This window comes from Bos taurus, chromosome 5 (genome assembly GCF_002263795.3).
Source record: "Bos taurus isolate L1 Dominette 01449 registration number 42190680 breed Hereford chromosome 5, ARS-UCD2.0, whole genome shotgun sequence".
Lineage (NCBI taxonomy): Eukaryota > Metazoa > Chordata > Mammalia > Artiodactyla > Bovidae > Bos > Bos taurus.
Window position 1 is genome coordinate 19,111,366 of NC_037332.1, and position 19,390 is coordinate 19,130,755.

Sequence of the window (19,390 nt, forward strand, 5' to 3'; positions counted from 1 at the left end):
GTCCAAACAAACCCATAAAGATCCAAGATGAAGAAAATGAGGACAGGTTAAAGGAACTTGGATTATTATGCCAAAAGAGAGGAAAGGGGTGATGTAACAAATAAATTTCTAAAACAGAAAGGACTCTCAAAGAGCAGTAAGTATTTCTGCTCTTCCTTGCTCTGTAATATGGTCACGGGATGCATCCAAATTACATCATAAAGAACTCATGTCACATCGAAGGAAGAATTTCTATTCAGTGAAGTCAGTGAAAGAATTGAATCACTCTGCTAAGGACTGAATCATTTGGTATAGTACTGTCTAAAGGCAGTGTTATTAAAGGAATGATATTGCAACAGCCTAATTAGCCCCATGTTTCTAAAAATCAAGACGAGCTAATCTATGAAAATAAAGTATAGTGGTACTTCCCTGGCAGTTTAGCATTAAAACCCCACGCTTCCATTGCAAGGGGCCATGAGTTCGATCCCTGACTGGGGAACTAAGATCTCACATGACACACAGTGTGACCAAAAAAAAAAGAAAGCATAAGAGTGGGACACCAGTAGGAGAGCATATAAACCAGGCAGCAGTGGAGACCAAAGAAATAACACTTTTTGCTGAGTTCCTGGGGATATGCAAACTTATTTTTTAATATCTCTAATCAGGGGCTTTCTTTCCTTCCATAGACTGCCACTACTATTAGAAAAAGCATTTCCTTGGACCTCTAAAGTCTTGACTTCAAGTCTCAGCTTTTCTTCTTACCATGTAACTTTGAATGAGCTTCTCAATTTTTTGGACAGTATGTTTCATCATCTGCAAACAATGAATGAAAACATCAGTTAGCGGGGATTCAGTGAAACCTTTACGAAATGGCTACTACGCTTGGCATTTGGTACCCCCTGGCTACTTTGTTCTTTAAATGTTCATTTATTCATTGTGGCACACAGACTCTCCAGTTGTGGGCTTAGTTGCTCCAGGGCATGTGGGCTCTTAGTTCCCTGATCAGGGATCAAACCCAGATTGTAAGGCAAATTCGTAACTACTGGACCACCAGGGAAGTTCCTGTGTTGGCTACTTTATTTTTTTTTTTAACTTTTTATTTTGTATTGGGGTGTACCCAATTAACAAAAAATGTTATGATGGTTGAACTCTTCTCAGGTGAACAGTGAAGGGACTCAGCCATATATATATACATGTATCCATTCTCCCCCAAACTCCCATTCCATCCTCTCCCATGGCTACTTTAGATATTGATTTTCCTCACCCCCAAATCACTTCTAAACATATACCAGTTTCAGAAGCCATTACAGTATCATCAGCTGAGAGGCTTACAGCCTGAGGAAATACTTAGGCCTGGTTTACTTTAGGTAACAAATTCCTTGACTTAGTGACTAAAGAGCAAGATCAAATTCCTCAAAGACAGACCTGGAGAGAGGTGAACTTCTGGGAGTGTGTGGAGTTGTTATCCGGTTTCCCATTCAGCAGTTGTGCTGGGAACAACTGTGTCTTGTAGATATCCTCTTCAAGGGTACTTTATTTTTCCTTATTGTTGCTACAAATGTTTCCACAGCCTCCTATTCATTCAGGCATAAATGGTTTGAAATGGTTTTAAACACTCTAACAAGATTTATTTGGAGAAGGCACTGGCAACCCACTCTGGTGTTCTTGCCTGGAGGATCCCATGGATGGGGGAGCCTGGTAGGCTGCAGTCCATGGGGTCGCTAAGGGTTGGACACGACTGAGCGACTTCACTTTCACTTTTCACTTTTATGCATTGGAGAAGGAAATGACAACCCACTCCAGTGTTCTTGCCTGGAGAATCCCAGGGACGGGGGAGCCTGGTGGCTGCTGTCTATGGGGTCGCACAGAGTCGGACACACCTGAAGCGACTTAGCAGCAGCAACAAGGTTTATTAATTCAGTTCAGTTCAGTCGCTCAGTCGTGTCCAACTCTTTGTGACCCCAAGGACTATAGCACGCCAAGCCTCCCTGTTCCATCACCGACTCCCGGAACTTGCTCAAACTCACGTCCATTGAGTCAGTGGTGCCACCCAACCATCTCATTCTCTGTCGTCCCCTTCTCCTCCCGCCTTCAATCATCCCAAGCATCAGGGTCTTTTCCAATGTGTCAGTTCTTTGCATCAGGTGGCCAAAGTATTGGAGTTTCAGCTTCAGCATCAGTCCTTCCAGTAAATATTCAGGACTGATCTCTCTTATGATTGACTGGTTTGATCTCCTTGCAGTCCAAGGGACTCTCAACAGTCTTCTCCAACACCACAGTTCAAAAGCATCAATTCTTCAGCGCTCAGCTTTCTTTATAGTCCAACTCTCACATCCATACATGACTACTGGAAAAACCGTAGCTTTGACTAGATGGACCTTTGTCGGCAAAATAATGTCTGTGCTTTTTAATATGCTGTCTAGGTTTGTCATAGCTCTTCTTCCAAGGAACAAACGTCTTTTAATTTAATGGCTGCAGTCACCGTCTACAGTGATTTGGGAGCCCAAGAAAATAAAGTCTGTCACTGCTTCCATTGTTTGCCCATCTATTTGCCATGATGGGACCAGAAGCCATGTTCTTAGCGATCCCCAGGAACAGTATGAAAAGGTACATTAATTAGGACAAGGCTTAGCTGACATAACAAAAACATACAGTGACTTAAATAAGACAGAAATCATCTCTTTTCTCACTTAGTAGTTTGGAGGGAGATGGGGCAGGGCTGACAGAACAGCTCGGCCTTCATCATCAAGACATAGCTTCTGCCTCTGAGTTCTGGGCAATATCCACGCAGTGAGAAGGGCAGGGCAGGGAACACACCAGACTCCTTTGAGTTGCAAAACTCATCAGTCATACATTCTTCAGATCACAGCTCATTAGCCAAATTTAGTCACATGGTCAGACCAGCTAGAAGGGAGACTGGGAAATGCAGCCTCGTCCTGGAAGCCACGTGTCCAATAAAAGCGTGGGAAGAGAGAAATAGTGAATATAAGGCAGGCCCACTAGCAACGTGTGCTCCACAAAATTGAGGAGGGAAAGCTGTCCAGACAGTTTGCCTCTTTATTCAGAGGCCAGCTAAATTTTTGAAAGTCCAAACAACATAGCTTTTAACATACAGCAGTGTTAAATGGATCACAGTATGGATCAAAATGCCATGAATAAAGACCCTAGCAACACAAATTGAGGCTAAGTACAAACCTTGTTTATACAACAGAAACTTGAGTCATTGACTCTTACTGAGGCCAAGCGATGTCTGGGAAAAGCTGAATATGCTGACCCAGAAAAGAGTTGGAGAAAAGAGCTGTGTTGGAACAGTGACAGCGCTTAGCCTCAATCTTTTAAAAATTCAAAAATTATGGGGGTGGCCCCTGGAGCAAGCCTAGGCTAGCCTGAAGAACTCTAGAAGAAGAAAGAGTCCCACTCCGACGCAGAGTTTATGATTTATGAAACATCAGGTCAGATGAAGTGGCAACACCCCCTATTTGACTGTGAGAAAATACCTCTTGGGCCAAAGGATAGTAATTCCTATTTGTAGTCAAGAATGGGTTTACCACACACTGTTTTGCAAAGTCTTATGGAAATCTTTTCCAAAATATTTAGGAGAATTTAATATGCTATTTTATTTAATTGTCTGCACTTCTTATTTATCTCCCTCCTGCAGGAAATGCAGAATATTTTGTTATTAAACCCTTATTCATGAATTTAAGAGTTTGTCTGATCTCACAAATGTTCTCATTTACAATTGGGTCTTCTCTCTGACTCTAGAGAGATTTCCCCATTTTTCTAACAAGTACAAGAGAATCCACAGGAATTTTTAGATCTTTCAAGAATAAGAAGAAAACCACCAAAACACAAGCAAACCAATGTTTAAAATAGACAAAACTAAGAGGAAGTATATCCTTGAAATACTCAACAGAGGAACTGGGGAAATTTGCTATGAAATTGAAATAATCTCTACCAGTTGTTTTAAATTTTTAGATTTAAAAAAATGAAATCCTGGACTAAGGCCAAAAAATTCAGTTCGGGTTCCAGAAAACCCAGTAGCTAATGGTGAACTTGGACAAATCCCACACTGTCTTTGGACTTCCAATTTCTCATTTGTAAAATCAAGAAGCTGAAAAACATTTCTAAGATTTTTTTCTAATTTTAATCATCCATAAGTTTATGCAATGGTTACTGAATTTTTTTAAAATTCCCAAATCACAAATGTCCCAGAATCACATTAAATTTTTTCCTACTTCACACCCAAATTAGCAAATGATAAATTCCCCCTAACAGTTAGGGGGAAATCCAGATTCTGAAGACATCTTGTAAAGTTAATATTTGTAAAGGGAGAACTAAACCATCTTCTCAGGAGCTTTCTAACCCTTAGAGACGTGTGTAGCATTTTATTGATTTCTTTGTGCCAAAAGGGTATTTGGATAATATGGCTGTTCCCTCCAAATCTGGCCTATTTATGATTCATATCCTGCTGCCAGTAAAATGTTTATAGCGAATGATCTCCTCATGAACATTAGTTTCAAAGGATTAAAGCTAATTATGGCATTGGATCCCACGTTGAATTTTCCCCAATGACATTACAGTGAACCCCTGACTTCAGTCTCACCTCCTGAAGCATCAGTCCCTCTATCTTCCATGTAACTACCAGTGCTCTGCCTTAAGTGACGGTGCTTTGACAACTCCTGAAGTCCCACTCTGTGCCTGGTAAGCTATGCCATGACATTTCACTCCGCCATGGCTTTACAAGTGCTGCATTCAACACCTCGAGTGTCATCCTTTTCATGGCTGCAAGGAAACATTAGTGCTAATTCTCAATAGACCTTCCCTCTAGGCAGGCACAGCCCCAGAAGACAGATGTATGTACGTTGTATAAGTCCCTTTCATCGTGTCTGATTCTTTGCGACCTCATTGACTGTAGCCCATCAGGCTCCTCTGTCCATGGGCTTCTCCAGGCAAGAATACTGGAGTGGGTTTCCACGCCCTCCTCCGGGGGATCTTCCCAACCTAGGGATCGAACCCAGGTCTCTTATGTCTCCTGCATTGGCAGGTGGGTTGTTTACCACAAGCGGCACCTGGGAAGCCCTCAAATACAAAAAGAATAATAGAAGAAAATTGTATGCCAAGAAAAAGATGCCACCTTGTCAAGGGGGAAGCAGATGTACCTCAGAGTGTGTGCTGGGTTCCAAGGCAGAAACTAAACAGCTGTGCCACATGCTCTAGTCTTTCTCATTCCCTAAGTCCCCTCCTCCACCTTCTTATTGCCTTCCTTACAGTTCCTGATAATGGGTAAAGAAGATGTGGTACACATACACAATGGGACCCCACTCAGCCATAAAAAAGAATGAAATTATGCCATTTGCAGCAACATAGATGGATCTAGAGATTATCATACTAACCTAGAGATTATCATACTAAGTGAAGTAAATCAGACAGAGAAACACAAGTATCATACCATATTATTCACATGTGGACTCTAATTTTAAAAAATGATACAAATGAATGTGTTCACAAAACAGAAAAAAATTTGACTGATACTGAAAACAAACTCATGGTTATCAAAGGGGAAATGTGGTGGCGGCGTAAATCAGAAGCTTGGGGTGAACATATACACACTACTGTATATAAGACAGATAACCTACTGCATAGCACATGGAACTCTACTCAATATTCTGTGATAACCTATTTGACCAAACAATCTTAAAAGGAATGAATATATATATATTCACATATATGGGCTTCCATGGTAGCTTAGCAGTAAAGAATCCGCCTGCAATGCAGAAGACCTGGGTTCAATCTCTGGGTCGGGAAGATCCCTGGAGGAGGGAATGGCAACCGCCTCTAGTATTCTTGCCTGGAGAATCCCATGGACAGAGGAGCCTGGCGGGCTACAGTCCATAGGGTGGCACAGAGTTGGACACTACTGAGCGACCAAGCAGCAGCAGCAGCATTCACATATACATGCTATGTACTTGAAACTAACACAACATTGTAAATTAACTACACTCCAATAAAATTGTTTAAAAAGAATTGATAAAATCTCACCTTCTCTGGAAAGCCGTCACTGTCTTTTCTACCTGCTCCATAATGACAGATGTTTTCTCCTCTGTACGCCCATGGTCCCCTACACCTAGCTGTACTATATCCCCTTCTGTTGTCACTGATCCCCAGTGTATCCCTTAATGCCCTCCGATTAGGACTACTGCTTTGCTGACTGTTTCTCTCCAGTAAACTGTAGTTCTCTTATGGGTAAAAAAAAGTCATAGTTCATCTCTACCTGGGATGCCTAGGACAAGTTCTGGTCCCTTTAAGTACTCAGTAAATGCCTATTTAAAGAAAGTTTGTCTTACTGATGTTAAAGCAGTTACAACATTTAATATCCACACACCAAACTGCCTAGGAGTAGCATCAAACGTTGACTCACGTTCCAAACATACCTATTATGCATAGCCTTTTCAAAGAAAGACAGCAGATAATAACTTATTTCCTTTTGAATTAGGATGAAAGTTTCATTTTCTGTTAAAAATTTCAGAAGTGCAACCTACAAAATAATTACTTTCTAGATTTCTTTTGCATTCTCTTTCTGTAAATTTCCCTGCTCCCACATCTCCAAAAATTCAATATTTTCCCCCAAACCAGCTACACTCAAAAATGAAGAACTGATCCCTCTTGACGAAGAAAATTTTAGCCCTTTACACAGGAATGGAAATTCCCTGTTTCCAGAGATTAACAATCTAAATGGATAGAAATCATCTGCTATCCTTTAGTAATGACAAAGGCATCTACTAAATGGGAGGAAATGGGGCTTAATTCAGGATTTCTCAACTGCGACACCAAAGACACTTTGGCCAGATAATTCATTACTTAAAGGGCCATCTTGTGCATTGTGGGCTGTTTTGGCATGGTCCCTCTCAATGCCGGCAGCAGTCTCCCAGTTGTAACAATCAAAAATACCTCTAGATATTGCCAAAACAGCCCTGGTGGGAAAAATTGCCTCTTGTTGAAAACCACTGCCCTTAGTATATAGTCTCAGAAGATAGACATATCAGGCTTTAGAGCCACTCATACACGTAACAAATCCCAACTCCATCACTTAAGAGCCATGTGCTCTTATTTGAGCAAGTCACTTAAGCCCTTCAAGCTTTAGTCTCTTCATGTAAACAATGGTGCCAGCAAAACCCATTTTCACAGCTTTTGGAAGACTAAATGGAAAAATGTACATGAAATGCTTAGTATAGTACCTAGTATGTGGTGAATTCTTAATAGATAATATTTATTATTTAGTTATTGCTTACAAAAAGTATCAATTTTAATGGAATTAAAATATCACTAAATGCACCCTTCAATTGAGTCAACCATAACAGATAGTTTTTTGGTCTTGTTTTGCTTGTTTTTAATAGAGGACCATATTTTTTTTTTCATTTTTTAGTAAGATTAGTGATAATAAGGCTTTCCTAGTGGCTCACACAGTAAAGAATCTGCCTGCAGTGCAGGAGACCCAGGTTCCATCCCTGGGTTGGGAAGATCCCCTGGAGAAGAGAATGGCAACCCACCTCAGTATTCTTGCCTGGAGAATTCCATGGACAAATAGCCTGGCAGTCTACCATTCATGGGGTTGCAAAGAGTCAGACACAACTGAGTGACTAACACACACACAAATGTACCCTAATACAAATGTAACCCCAAACACATTTGATTTTTAAAGAGTTCAAAACAGATTCAGGCTCTTACTCTTCCTTCATGGCCTCACTGTGAACATCAAGAGTTACTGCTGTACAGTTAAAGAAAGCACAGAGAAGCATCAGAAAGTAGGATTAGAAAGAGAGAAAACTTTTCCAGTTCTAGGAGAGAATCCAGTTGTGCTCCAATATCTATGCTCCCCCACTTCTCCAGTGATACCAATTTTAAAAAGTTAACAACTTCCAATATAGTCATGTTTCCTAGACTCCTTCCCAAGTAGGAGCAAGCCATGTGACAAAGTTCTGGTGAATGCAATATAAGCAGAACTTGTAGGAACAACTGCTAAGATGTGTCTTTAAAGGAAGAGGACCTGCTCCCTTCTTTATCCATCCTGCTGCTTGGAAGACTGATGCAACAGCAGGAGCACCAGTTAGGACCATGTTTGCAAGAACCACTCCCAACAGATGATCAAGTGGATAATTGGACACAGCTTGGGCCCCAGTATCTGTAGTATGGTCCTGTCATGGATGTGTGCTCAGTCGCTTCAGTTGTGTCCAACTCTGTGACCCCATTGACATAGCCCACCAGGCTCCTCTGTCCAGAGGATTTTCCTGGAAGAATACTGGAGCAGGTGGCCAGGCCCTCCTCCAGGGGATCTTCCCAACCCATGGATGGAACCTGTGTCTCCTGCACTGCAGGCAGATCCTTTACCACTGAGCCACCAGGGAAGCCCTCTATCAACTCTAAGCTAACTACACCTTGACTTTAAAGAGAGAAAGAAAACTTCAATCTTATTTAGGCCACTATTATTTTTGAATTGTTATGAGTCATAGCCAAACAGATCTAATGTTTAGCACTGAATTAAAAGCATGATACCAAGCAGTGAGCAAGTTACTCTACAGTTTGATGTTTGATAAAACTCTTCTTCTGATACCCAGCCAATCCAACCTGTATCCCTTGACCACATGACTGAAAATTCAAAATGCTCGTCCATGACTCTTTTAGTAAAGAATTTTGGATGAAATTAGCTCCAACTAGAACTAACCAGGGCCTTCTCTGGTGGCTCAGATGGTAAAAAAAAAAAAAAAAAAAATCTGCCTGCAATGCAGGAGACCCAGATTCAATCCCTGGGTCAGGAAGATCCTCTGGAGAAGGGAATGGCTACCCACTCCAGTATTCTTGCCTGGAGAATTCCATGGAGAATAAGCCTGGTGGGCTACAGTCATGGCTAGAAAAGCCTGGTGGGCTGTAGTCCATGGGGTTGCAAAGAGTCAAACAGGACTAAGTGATTAACACTTTCACTTTCAGAACTAACCAGTTGCAGAAATGCGAGTGAACATAGTTTTACTTAAAGTTTGCAATCTAAGCTTTTTTGTGAAAGCCTATTAAATCTTAAACCTTTTAAGAATGTAAAGGTCAACTGCTTCTGTGCCCAAACTGAACTCTTTTTAAAGGGAATTGTAGATGTAGCAGGAGATAAGTCTGCTTTCAGTTTCCCTCATATGAAAGTTTTCTGACAGGGGAAGTCAGCCTAGTAACAAAGATCACATCCTAGGTGTTGCCTTCCCAACTAGCCCATTTTCTAGGTAAGTAATAGGGATGGTTAGCCAAGAGGCTGAATTTTCTCCCCTACATTTATATGCTGAAGTTCTAAACCCCAGTATGTCAGAATGTGACTAAATTTGGAGATAGGATATTTAAAGAGGTAATTAAGTTAAAATGAAGTCATTAGGATGGTCACAATTTAGTATGGCTGGTGTCTTTATAAGACGAGAAGATTAGGATATAGATATGACCATGGTGCAGGAGGGAGGCTTCCCAGGTGGCACAGTGGGTAAAGAATCCACCTGCCAATGCAGGAGGCGCAAGAGGTGCAAGTTCAATCCCTGGGTGGGGAAGATTCCCTGGAAGAGGAAATGGCAACCCACTCCAGTACTCTTGCCTGGGAAATCTCATGGACAGAGGAACCTGGTGGGTGACAGTCCATAGGGTCGCAAGGAGTCAGACATGACCAAGCACACACACACACATGACCATCGGGAAGACCATGATGGAAGACACAGGGAGGAGACGGCCATCTAGAAGCCAAAGGGAGAGGCTGCAGACACCTTGATCTTAGACTTCTCAACTCGGGAATTTCAGAGAAACAAATTTCTATCGTTTAAGCTGCCCTCTCTGGAGTGCTTCCTAATGGTCACCCAGGCAAATGAATACAGGTAGGCAGAGTGGTAAACAGAACACAGCAGTACGTAAGTAAAAGACAATCTTTAGTTTCAAAAACCGTGAGTACATGAGTCCTTCAGCTCTGCTTCTTCAAAGGGATATTCACCAGAAACAAATAGACCAGATGCTTACTTGTTTGGAGAGGGAATTGTATTGCCAAAGAAACCACGAGCTTGGCCTGACAAAGCTTGTGATCATTTGAGCCCTAAAGCAACCCCTGGAACCCCCATCCTCCACCAGCAGGAAGGAGTCGGAGAAAGAGGGCACACTGCAAGAGTCTTCTTCAGATGTGGTCAGGGAGGATCACGGAAGAAGAGAGCTCCTCCCCGAAAGTCAGAACCCCGAGCCACCAGATGCGCTACGTGGGAGACGGACTCCTCCTCACTCCCTCTTTCCTCTAGTCCAGCAGGATCTGATAACTGCTACAGCCTGATGACTGAGCAGAATTTGCATTCTCTCTTTTTCCAAATCAGAGTTTTTGCTACAGTTATAATGTAACTAACTACTGATGAGCTGAGACCAGAAAAGCAGGGATCTGAAAGAAACCCTATTCTGATCTCATAGAAGGGACCAAGCATCACCCAGAGATTCTGAACCTGGACTTCTATTACAATAGAAGGATGGGACTTTTCAACTGAATCTCTTGGCAGAGGGAGGGGAGAGTGTACTCTGTGTGTGGAAAAGATGCATGTAACATTTTAGATTTCCACCTGGACAAACCACAATAGAAGATTTTTGGATGTCTCTTAATGTGTCCTCCACTTCTTCCTTATTATTCAGTTCAGTTCAGTCGCTCAGTTGTGTCCAACTCTCTCTGACCCCATGAATCGCAGCACACCAGGCCTCCCTGTCCATCACCAACTCCCAGAGTTCACCCAAACTCATGTCCATCAAGTCAGTGATGCCATCCAGCCATCTCATCCTCTGTCGTCCCCTTCTCCTCCTGCCCCCAATCCCTCCCAGCATCAGAGTCTTTTCCAATGAGTCAACTCTTTGCATGAGGTGGCCAAAGTACTGGAGTTTCAGCTTTAGCATCATTCCTTCCAAAGAACACCCAGGACTGATCTCCTTCAGAAAGGACTGGTTGGATCTCCTTGCAGTCCAAGGGACTCTCAAGAGTCTTCTCCAACACCACAGTTCAAAAGCCTCAATTCTTTGGCGCTCAGCTTTCTTCACAGTCCAACTCTCACATCCATACATGACTACTGGAAAAACCATATTATTAGAAGCCCGAAATTTTAGCTAGGTACATGGCTGCCCAAACATCTCTCGGCTTCCGCTGCAAATAAGTGTGACTGTGTGATTAAGTCCCAACTGTGGAGTATAAGCAGACATGATGTTTGTAACTTTGGAGGTGTGTTCTTAGTGGTAGTAAGCATGTCCTTTCCTGTTTGTCTTTCCTATTTCATGGAACCTGAAAATAAGGGCTATGCTTCACCCATGAGGATGAGGGTCACAGACCCAGTTCACCAACTTTGATGAGATGGACAGCAACCTGTGTCCCTGTGTCACTGATGACTGAGAATCCATCATTTTGGCCTCTGTTTCTAAACTTTTATATCAGAGAAAAATTAATATATATCTTCTTTAAGCCAGTGATATTTTGGGGTTCCTATTATTCATGACAGAACCTAAGCTCAAGTAGTACACTGACCTTATGGGTTTCCTTCTAGCTGTAGACCTGAAAAAAAAAGAAAAGAATAAGAACTCAGGCAGAAAACTATTATATGATTCTTAACTTCAATTCCCCTGAGCCCTTGAGGAACTATGTCACTTAGGCTCTGCCTATGTGTTTTGCACATGAGTCTGAGAAAAGCAAAGGAGACAGAGTAGGAAAGTGAATCAAAAATGGAAGAGATGTTACAGAGGCTGGGTGATTCATTCAGAAGCAGACCAGTGTGACTCACCTCCCTGAACACCTTCCTCATAAGGAAGTCAAAGGAAAGAGGCTTGAAAAAGATGGAAAAGAAACCCAGAGACGCATCCTGAAATGGGCTGTACCAGTTTGCCGGGTTAGCCAGGTCCGTCTTCATCCACAGGTCATCTCAAAGTGAAACGATGACTTGCCTAAATTTTACATGTGGTTCTGAGGTAAAGGAAAGGGAAATGTCATTTTGTCGGTAAAGTATTCCTTGAAGCACACACGCTCACCCGAGAGGGCTATGGCTCTCGCCCACACGATTCCCGTGGCTACTGATGTGAACTGTGTTGTAAAGCCTTAGCCATCATAGCGCATCTTTTAGTGACTCCACTGGCCTGTACAGTGTTTAGAAACTGTCCTGGGGATCCCACAGCTATGGTTACCACAAATAAAATGTGTCCTCATCTGCATCGGAACTGCATGATCATTTTCATAGACCCCAGTAGCCATAGACACATATTGTTTAGCCCAGCAATTTGGAAATCGTAACTACGTAAATCAGGAACTGTTTGGATCTGGAGTTTTGGAGCTGGAAGTAGACAGACGAGAAGCATGAACTCTTTTTCGAAGAAATTACCTGAATTCAATTACAAGTCACTGCAGTGACCCAAATGAACCCACTTCTCATTCTAGCCTGCTATATTAACCACATTACTTTTTGCCCCTAGCAGCAAGGCTGGTTACAGCCTAATTTAAATTCCTTACACATTATAATTCTCTGCTAAATGGGATAAAGAGCACATGGTCTCAGTCACCTGCTAAACATATGACATGGAGTGTAAATTCATTTATTTAAATCTTAATATTAAAAGACATTCTTGAATTTAAATCATCCGATACCGAGTTATGACTTCAATCCAAAACAGACATGCCCTAGAGAGTTAAGAGACCTTTTCAAAGACAAAGAAGGCTTCTAGCCTGCTCACAATTAGCTATTACATGCTACTAGGGGTTGTTTAATTGGGACTGCCACTCTCAATTAACCAGCGACAAGTGAATAGAAGAGTGAGTAATCAAAATTAGGTACACATGTTACTAATTATGTCCTAAGGAGTGTAATGAAATTGTATGTTTTGCTTTGCTTTTTCTTTCTTCTCTAGCTCCAAGAAGTTACATAAATTAAATTTGTGAGGGAACAGAGCTCAAACATAACGTTTTTCTTCTAAGTGTAAGAAAACCACGTGCATCAAAGCTCCTACAATTCTCCAGCTATATTCCAGCGTTTACTCTGTAGTGAAACTGATCAGGACTCCTGAGGCCACCAAAATGACCCAGTGAAGCTCTTCTGTGATTCATATATAAGGCTCATTGTTCTTTTCTTCACTGAGCAATACCACAGATCATCTAGCCAAAAGACAAAATTCCCCTTCCGTTCACTAAAAAGCAAGAATATTCAGTTTCTCGGCTGTGATTCACTAGGTTTCTGATTGATAGTGTGTTATTGGGGAAGTGGAAGGGAAAGAAAGGAAAGCTACAGTGATGACGCATTGAGCTGAAGAGATCTTCAACTTAAATCTCCATTTGGAGCTGGTTAAAATAGCCATTTCCCTAGAATTGCATTTTATATTTGAATTTCCTGGACTGTACAGCTTTAAAATTTATATTTAAATATACCTACATATTTAAATATAGATCATTTTAGATGAGGGGGTTGTACCAAGCCCTTGATATAATTTAAGCATGAATGAAAGATATAAAGAGAATGGGTCCCATTAAATATTAATCCTGTGTCATATCTTCATTTGTAGTAAGAAAGAACTACAAGAATCCAGATACATTTGGAAACTATAATTTTTTCCCCTACAAATATCATCCAGCTCTTTCTAGATTCAGTTAAAATAACTGTCTTCCTATGGCTGTGTTTCTGGTTGTTCCACAGATTATGAGACAGTAGGAGAATTTGCATGACTCTAAACTAACCCATGGAGCATGGAGATATCATAAGGTGCAGCTGATCTAAAAGTGAAATGTTTCCATGACTGACCTTTCTTACACTTACCAGGAATGCTGAGAATTTGAGTCTTCCACTTATGGGAGAGGCCAAATCAAGAGTTCCTAACTTTTTCAAGCAGAGACAGGCATGTAGATCAGCAGTAAGGGCCAGAGAGTGAATATAACATCACTGTTGCAACCATCCAACTCTGCCGGTATAGTGGAAGCAGCCATAGATAATATGTAAACCAGAGTGTGACTGTCCCAATAAAACTTTATTAATATTTAAAAAAACAGACTGAAGACAAGATTCAGCCCTTGGGTCTAGTTTGTTAATTCTGTTTTAGATCTAAATCCTCTGATTCTCTCTGATCATTTTTAATTTTCCATTTCATCACCCCAGAAAATAATTAGAGGGACTTTCATGTCGTAGAGTAGAAGTTCAGATTTGAAAGAAGTGTCTAGAATTATTGGGGAGCTTGATTAAAAAAATGTTGATTCACATGCCCTCCCCATAAATTTTAACTTAAAAATTCTTACATGGGTCCCAGAAATGTGAATTTCCTAAAACTCCCCAAGTTGATTTTGATTCAAAGTCAGATTTGTGATTTCTTAATCTAGATAATATTCCCAGCTTTTCCAATAACTTTCTAACGTAAGGAGTATCACATATTCTATTAGGGTAATTAATGCTTGTAGTTCAGTTGGTAAAGAATCTGCCTGCAGTGCAGGAGACCAGCATTCAATTCCTGGGTAGGGAAGATCCTCTGGAGAAGGAAATGGCAACCCACTCCAGCATTCTTGCCTGGAGAATCCCATGGACAGAGGAGCCTGGTGGGCTATAGTCCATTGGGTTGCAAGAGGCGGATACAACTTAGCGACTAAACCAATGCTAGCTACTACAATAGCAAATTCCAAACCTCAGACTCTTTACCCAGTAAAAATGTATTTCTGTCTCACAGTCACTCTCCTCTGTCTTATAGTTATGCAATCTGGAACTGTGTATGTGTGTGGTGGTGGGGTGTAAAAAGAAATGAAGGAAGCAAACCATCTCAATTTCTTAGCCCTAATGTGACACAAGGAACTTCTACTCACATTTCATTGGCCAAAACTAGTCATGTGTCTTTAACCTTAATTGCAACAAAGGCTGGGGAAAGGGCAGGAGTATATTAATACTTGGTGAGCTCTACATGTCTCTGACACACCTGCCATATTTTTATCTGACTCATTATCTGTGATTCTAGGATCCTACCTGCCTTCTCCAGACCACACAGAAAGAGCAGATGCTCAGAAAGCACTGGGCCATCTATTAAAGTCTGAGCAATTCTGAATAGACAATTCATAGTTGTTACTTGCATCTAGCTTTTTGCAAAGGTTAGACTCTTGAAATTCTGGAATGGAGCTTATTTTTATAAATCAACTATTGGTTTTTTGGTGTGTTTTTTTTAATTAGCTGGAAATTCGCTGTGGGAATCCAAGGCTGTTGTGATCTCTGCCTTCTGAGTTAGATACACAGAGATAGGTGTCATGGCAAAAGAAAACAGCAATTAGCAGATTGTCCTCATGTTTGCAGTTACAAAGGTTGGATGTTGGTTTAATTTAAGTAGTACTGTATGTTTCCATGATACTCAGTGTTAGAAAATTAAGAAGAGATGTAGAGATGGCCTTCTCCAACTCAGTAGCCAGAGCAGCTAATTCCCCATTTTCAAAAGTGGGGGTAAATATCTAAATGGGAGGAATCTGCTTGAATATTTAGAGACACAGACATTATTTTTAAAGTTATAGCCCTCTTTAAAAAAACAACAGAAAAAAGAGGCTTCCTGGCTTCCTTATCAAAAAGGAGGGGAAAAAAAAATGCTATCAATCTCTAAGCTCTTAGAAGAGAAAATGGGGATTTCTACTAAAGTGATACAGAGTTCAACTAGATATTTGAAAAAGTCCCAAAATATTTAGGGAAACTAAGTCTTTCCTGCATAGAAACTGAGAGAACATTTGAAACTCTTAGACTAAGGAAGGTTTATGGTTTATGGGTCTCTGTGTTTGAGTGTGTCCTGTGGAGGTACAGGTCAGCAGTGGACTGCCACAGGGGCAGGAGCTCTGGGTGCGGCAGACTCGGGTATGGCATAAGCCCCTCTTGGAGGAGGTCGCCATTAACCCCACCACAGAGCTGTCAGAACTTACACAGGACTGGAAAATAGACTCTTGGAGGGCACAAACAGAACCTTGTGCACCAGGACCCAAGAGAAAGGAGCAGTGACCCCACAAGAGACTGACCCAGACTTGCCTGTGAGTGTCCAGGAGTCTCCAGTGGAGGCGAGGGTCGGTGGTGGCCTGCTGCAGGGTTGGAGGCACTGAGTGTAGCAGTGCACGCATGGGATCGTTTGAAGGAGGTCACCATTATCTTCATTACCTCCATCATAGTTTAGAAAGTGAAGTTGCTTATTTGTGTCTGACTCTTTGCAACCCCATGGACTGTAGCCTACCAGGCTCCTCCGTCCATGGGATTTTCCAGGCAAGAGTACTAGAGTGGGTTGCCATTTCCTTCTCCAGGGGACCTTCCCGATCCAGGGATTGAACCCAGCTCTTCCCCCATTGCAGGCAGATGCTTTACCATCTGAGCCACCAGGGAAGTAAATAGCAGGGAAGGAACACAGCTCCACCCGTTAACAGAAAATTGGATTAAAGATTTGCTGATCATGGCCCCACCCATCAGAACAAGACCCAGTTTCCCCCTTAGACAGTCTCTCCCATCAGGAAGCTTACATAAGCCTCTTATCCTTCTCTATCAGAGGGCAGACAGACTGAAAACCACAATCACAGAAAACTAACCAAACTGATCACATGGACCACAGCTTTGTTTAACTCAATGAAACTATGAGTCACACAGTGCAGTGCCACCCAAGACGGATGGGTCATGGTGGAGAAGTGTGACAAAATGTGGTCCACTGGAGAAGGGACTGGCAAACCACTTCAGTATTCTTGCCTTGAGAACACCATGAACAGTATGAAAATACAAAAAGATAGGACACTGAAATATGAACTCCCCAGGTTGGTAGGTACCCAATATGCTACTGGAGATCAGTGGAGAAATAACTCCAGAAAGAATGAAGAGATGGAACCAAAGCAAAAACAACACCGAGTTGTGGATGTGACTGGTGATTGAAGTAAGATCTGATGCTATAAAGAGCAATATTGCGTAAGTACCTGGAATATTAGGTCCATGCTGCTGCTAAGTCGCTTCAGTCATGTCCAACTCTGTGCGACCCCATAGACAGCAGCCCACCAGGCTCCCCCGTCTCTGGGATTCTCCAGGCAAAAACACTGGAGTGGGTTGCCATTTCCTTGAATCAAGGCAAATTGAAAGTGGTCAAACAGGAGATGGCAAGGGTGAACATTGACATTCTATGAATCAGAGAACTAAAATGGACTGGAATGGGTGAATTTAACTCAGATGACCATTATATCTACTACTGTGGGCAAAAATCCCTTAGAAGAAATGGAGTAGCCCTCATAGTCAACAAAAGAGTCCAAAATGCAGTATTTGGGTGCAATCTCAAAAATGACAGAATGATCTCTGTTCGTTTCCAAGGCAAACCATTCAATATCATGGTAATCTAAGTCTATGCCCAGACCAGTAAGGCTGAGGAAGCTGAAGTTGAATGGTTCTATGAAGACCTACAAGACCTTTTAGAACTAACACCCAAAAAAGATGTCCTTCTCATCATAGGGGACTAGAATGCAAAAGTAGGAAGTTAAGAAACACTTGAAGTAACAGACAAATTTGGCCTTGGAGTACAGAATTAAGCAGGGCAAAAGCTAATAGAGTTTTGCCAAGAGAACACATTGGTCATAGCAAACATCCTCTTCCGACAACACAAGAGAAGACTCTACACATGAACATGACCAGATGGTCAGCACCGAAATCAGATTGATTATATTCTCTGCAGCCAAAGATGGGGAAGCTCTATACAGTCAGCAAAAACAAGACTGGGAGCTGACTGTGGCTCAGATCATGAACTCCTTATTGCCAAATTCAGACTTAAATTGAAGAAAGTAGGGAAAACCACTAGATCATTCAGGTATGATCTAAATCAAATCCCTTATGATTATACAGTGGAAGTGAGAAATAGATTTAAAGGACTAGATCTGATACACAGAGTGCCTGATGAACTATGGACGGAGGTTCATGACACTGTACAGGAGGCAGGGATCAAGACCATCCCCATGGAAAAGAAATGCAAAAAAGCAAAATGGCTGTCTGGGGTGGCCTTACAAATAGCTGTGAAAAAAAGAGAAGCAAAAAGAAAGGAGAAAAGGAAAGATATATGCATTTGAGTGCAGCGTTCCAAAGAATAGCAAAAAGAGTAAGAAAGCCTTCCTCAATGATCAGTGCAAAGAAATAGAGAGAAACAATAGAATGGGAAAGACTAGAGATCTCTTCCAGAATACTAGAGATACCAAGGGAACATTTCATGCAAAGATGGGCTCAATAAAGGACAGAAATGGTATGGACCTAACTGAAGCAGAAGATATTCAGAAGAGGTGGCAAAAATACACAGAAGAACTGTACAAAAAAGATCTTACAACCCAGGTTATCACAATGGTGTGATCACTCACCCAGAGCCTGGAATGTGAAGTCAAGTGGCCCTTAGGAAGCATCACTACGAACAAAGCTAGTGGAGGTGATGGAATTCCAGTTAAGCTATTTCAAATCCTAAAAGAGGATGCTGTGAAAGTGCTGCACTCAATATGCCAGCAAATTTGGAAAACTCAGCAGTGGCCACAGGACTGGAAAAGGTCAGTTTTCATTCCAATCCCAAAGAAAGGCAATGCCAAAGAATGCTCAAACTACCACACAATTGTACTCATCTCACACGCTAGTAAAGTAATGATCAAAATTTTCCAATCCAGGCCTCAAAAATACGTGAACCGTGAACTTCCAGATATTCAAGCTGGTTTTAGAAAAGGCAGAGGAACCAGAGATCAAATTGCCAACATCCTTTGGATCATCAGAAAAGCAACAGCATTCCAGAAAAACATCTATTTCTGCTTTATTGACTATGCCAAAGCCTTTGACTGTGTGGATCACAATAAACTGTGGACAATTCTTCAAGAGATGGGAATACCAGACCACCTGATCTGCCTCTTGAGAAACCTACATGCAGGTCAGGAAGCAACAGTTAGAACTGGACATAGAACAACAGACTGGTTCCAAATAGGAAAAGGAGTATGTCAAGGCTATATATTGTCACCATGCTTATTTAACTTATATGCAGAGTACATCATGAGAAACATGGGCTAGATGAAGCACAAGCTGGAATCAAGATGGCCAGGAGAAATATCAATAACCTCAGATATGCAGATGACACCACCCTTATGGCAGAAAGTGAAGAACTAAAGAGCGTCTTGATGAAAGTGAAAGAGGAGAGTAAAAAAGTTGGCTTAAAGCTCAACATTCAGAAAATGAAGATCGTGGCATCTGGTCCCATCACTTCATGGCAAATAGATGGGAAAACAGTGGAAACAATGGCAGACTTTATTTTCTGGGGCTCTGAAATCACTGCAGATGGTGACTGCAACTATGAAATTAAAAGATTCTTACTCCTTGGCAGGAAAGTTATGACCAACCTAGACAGCATATTAAAATGCAGAGACATTACT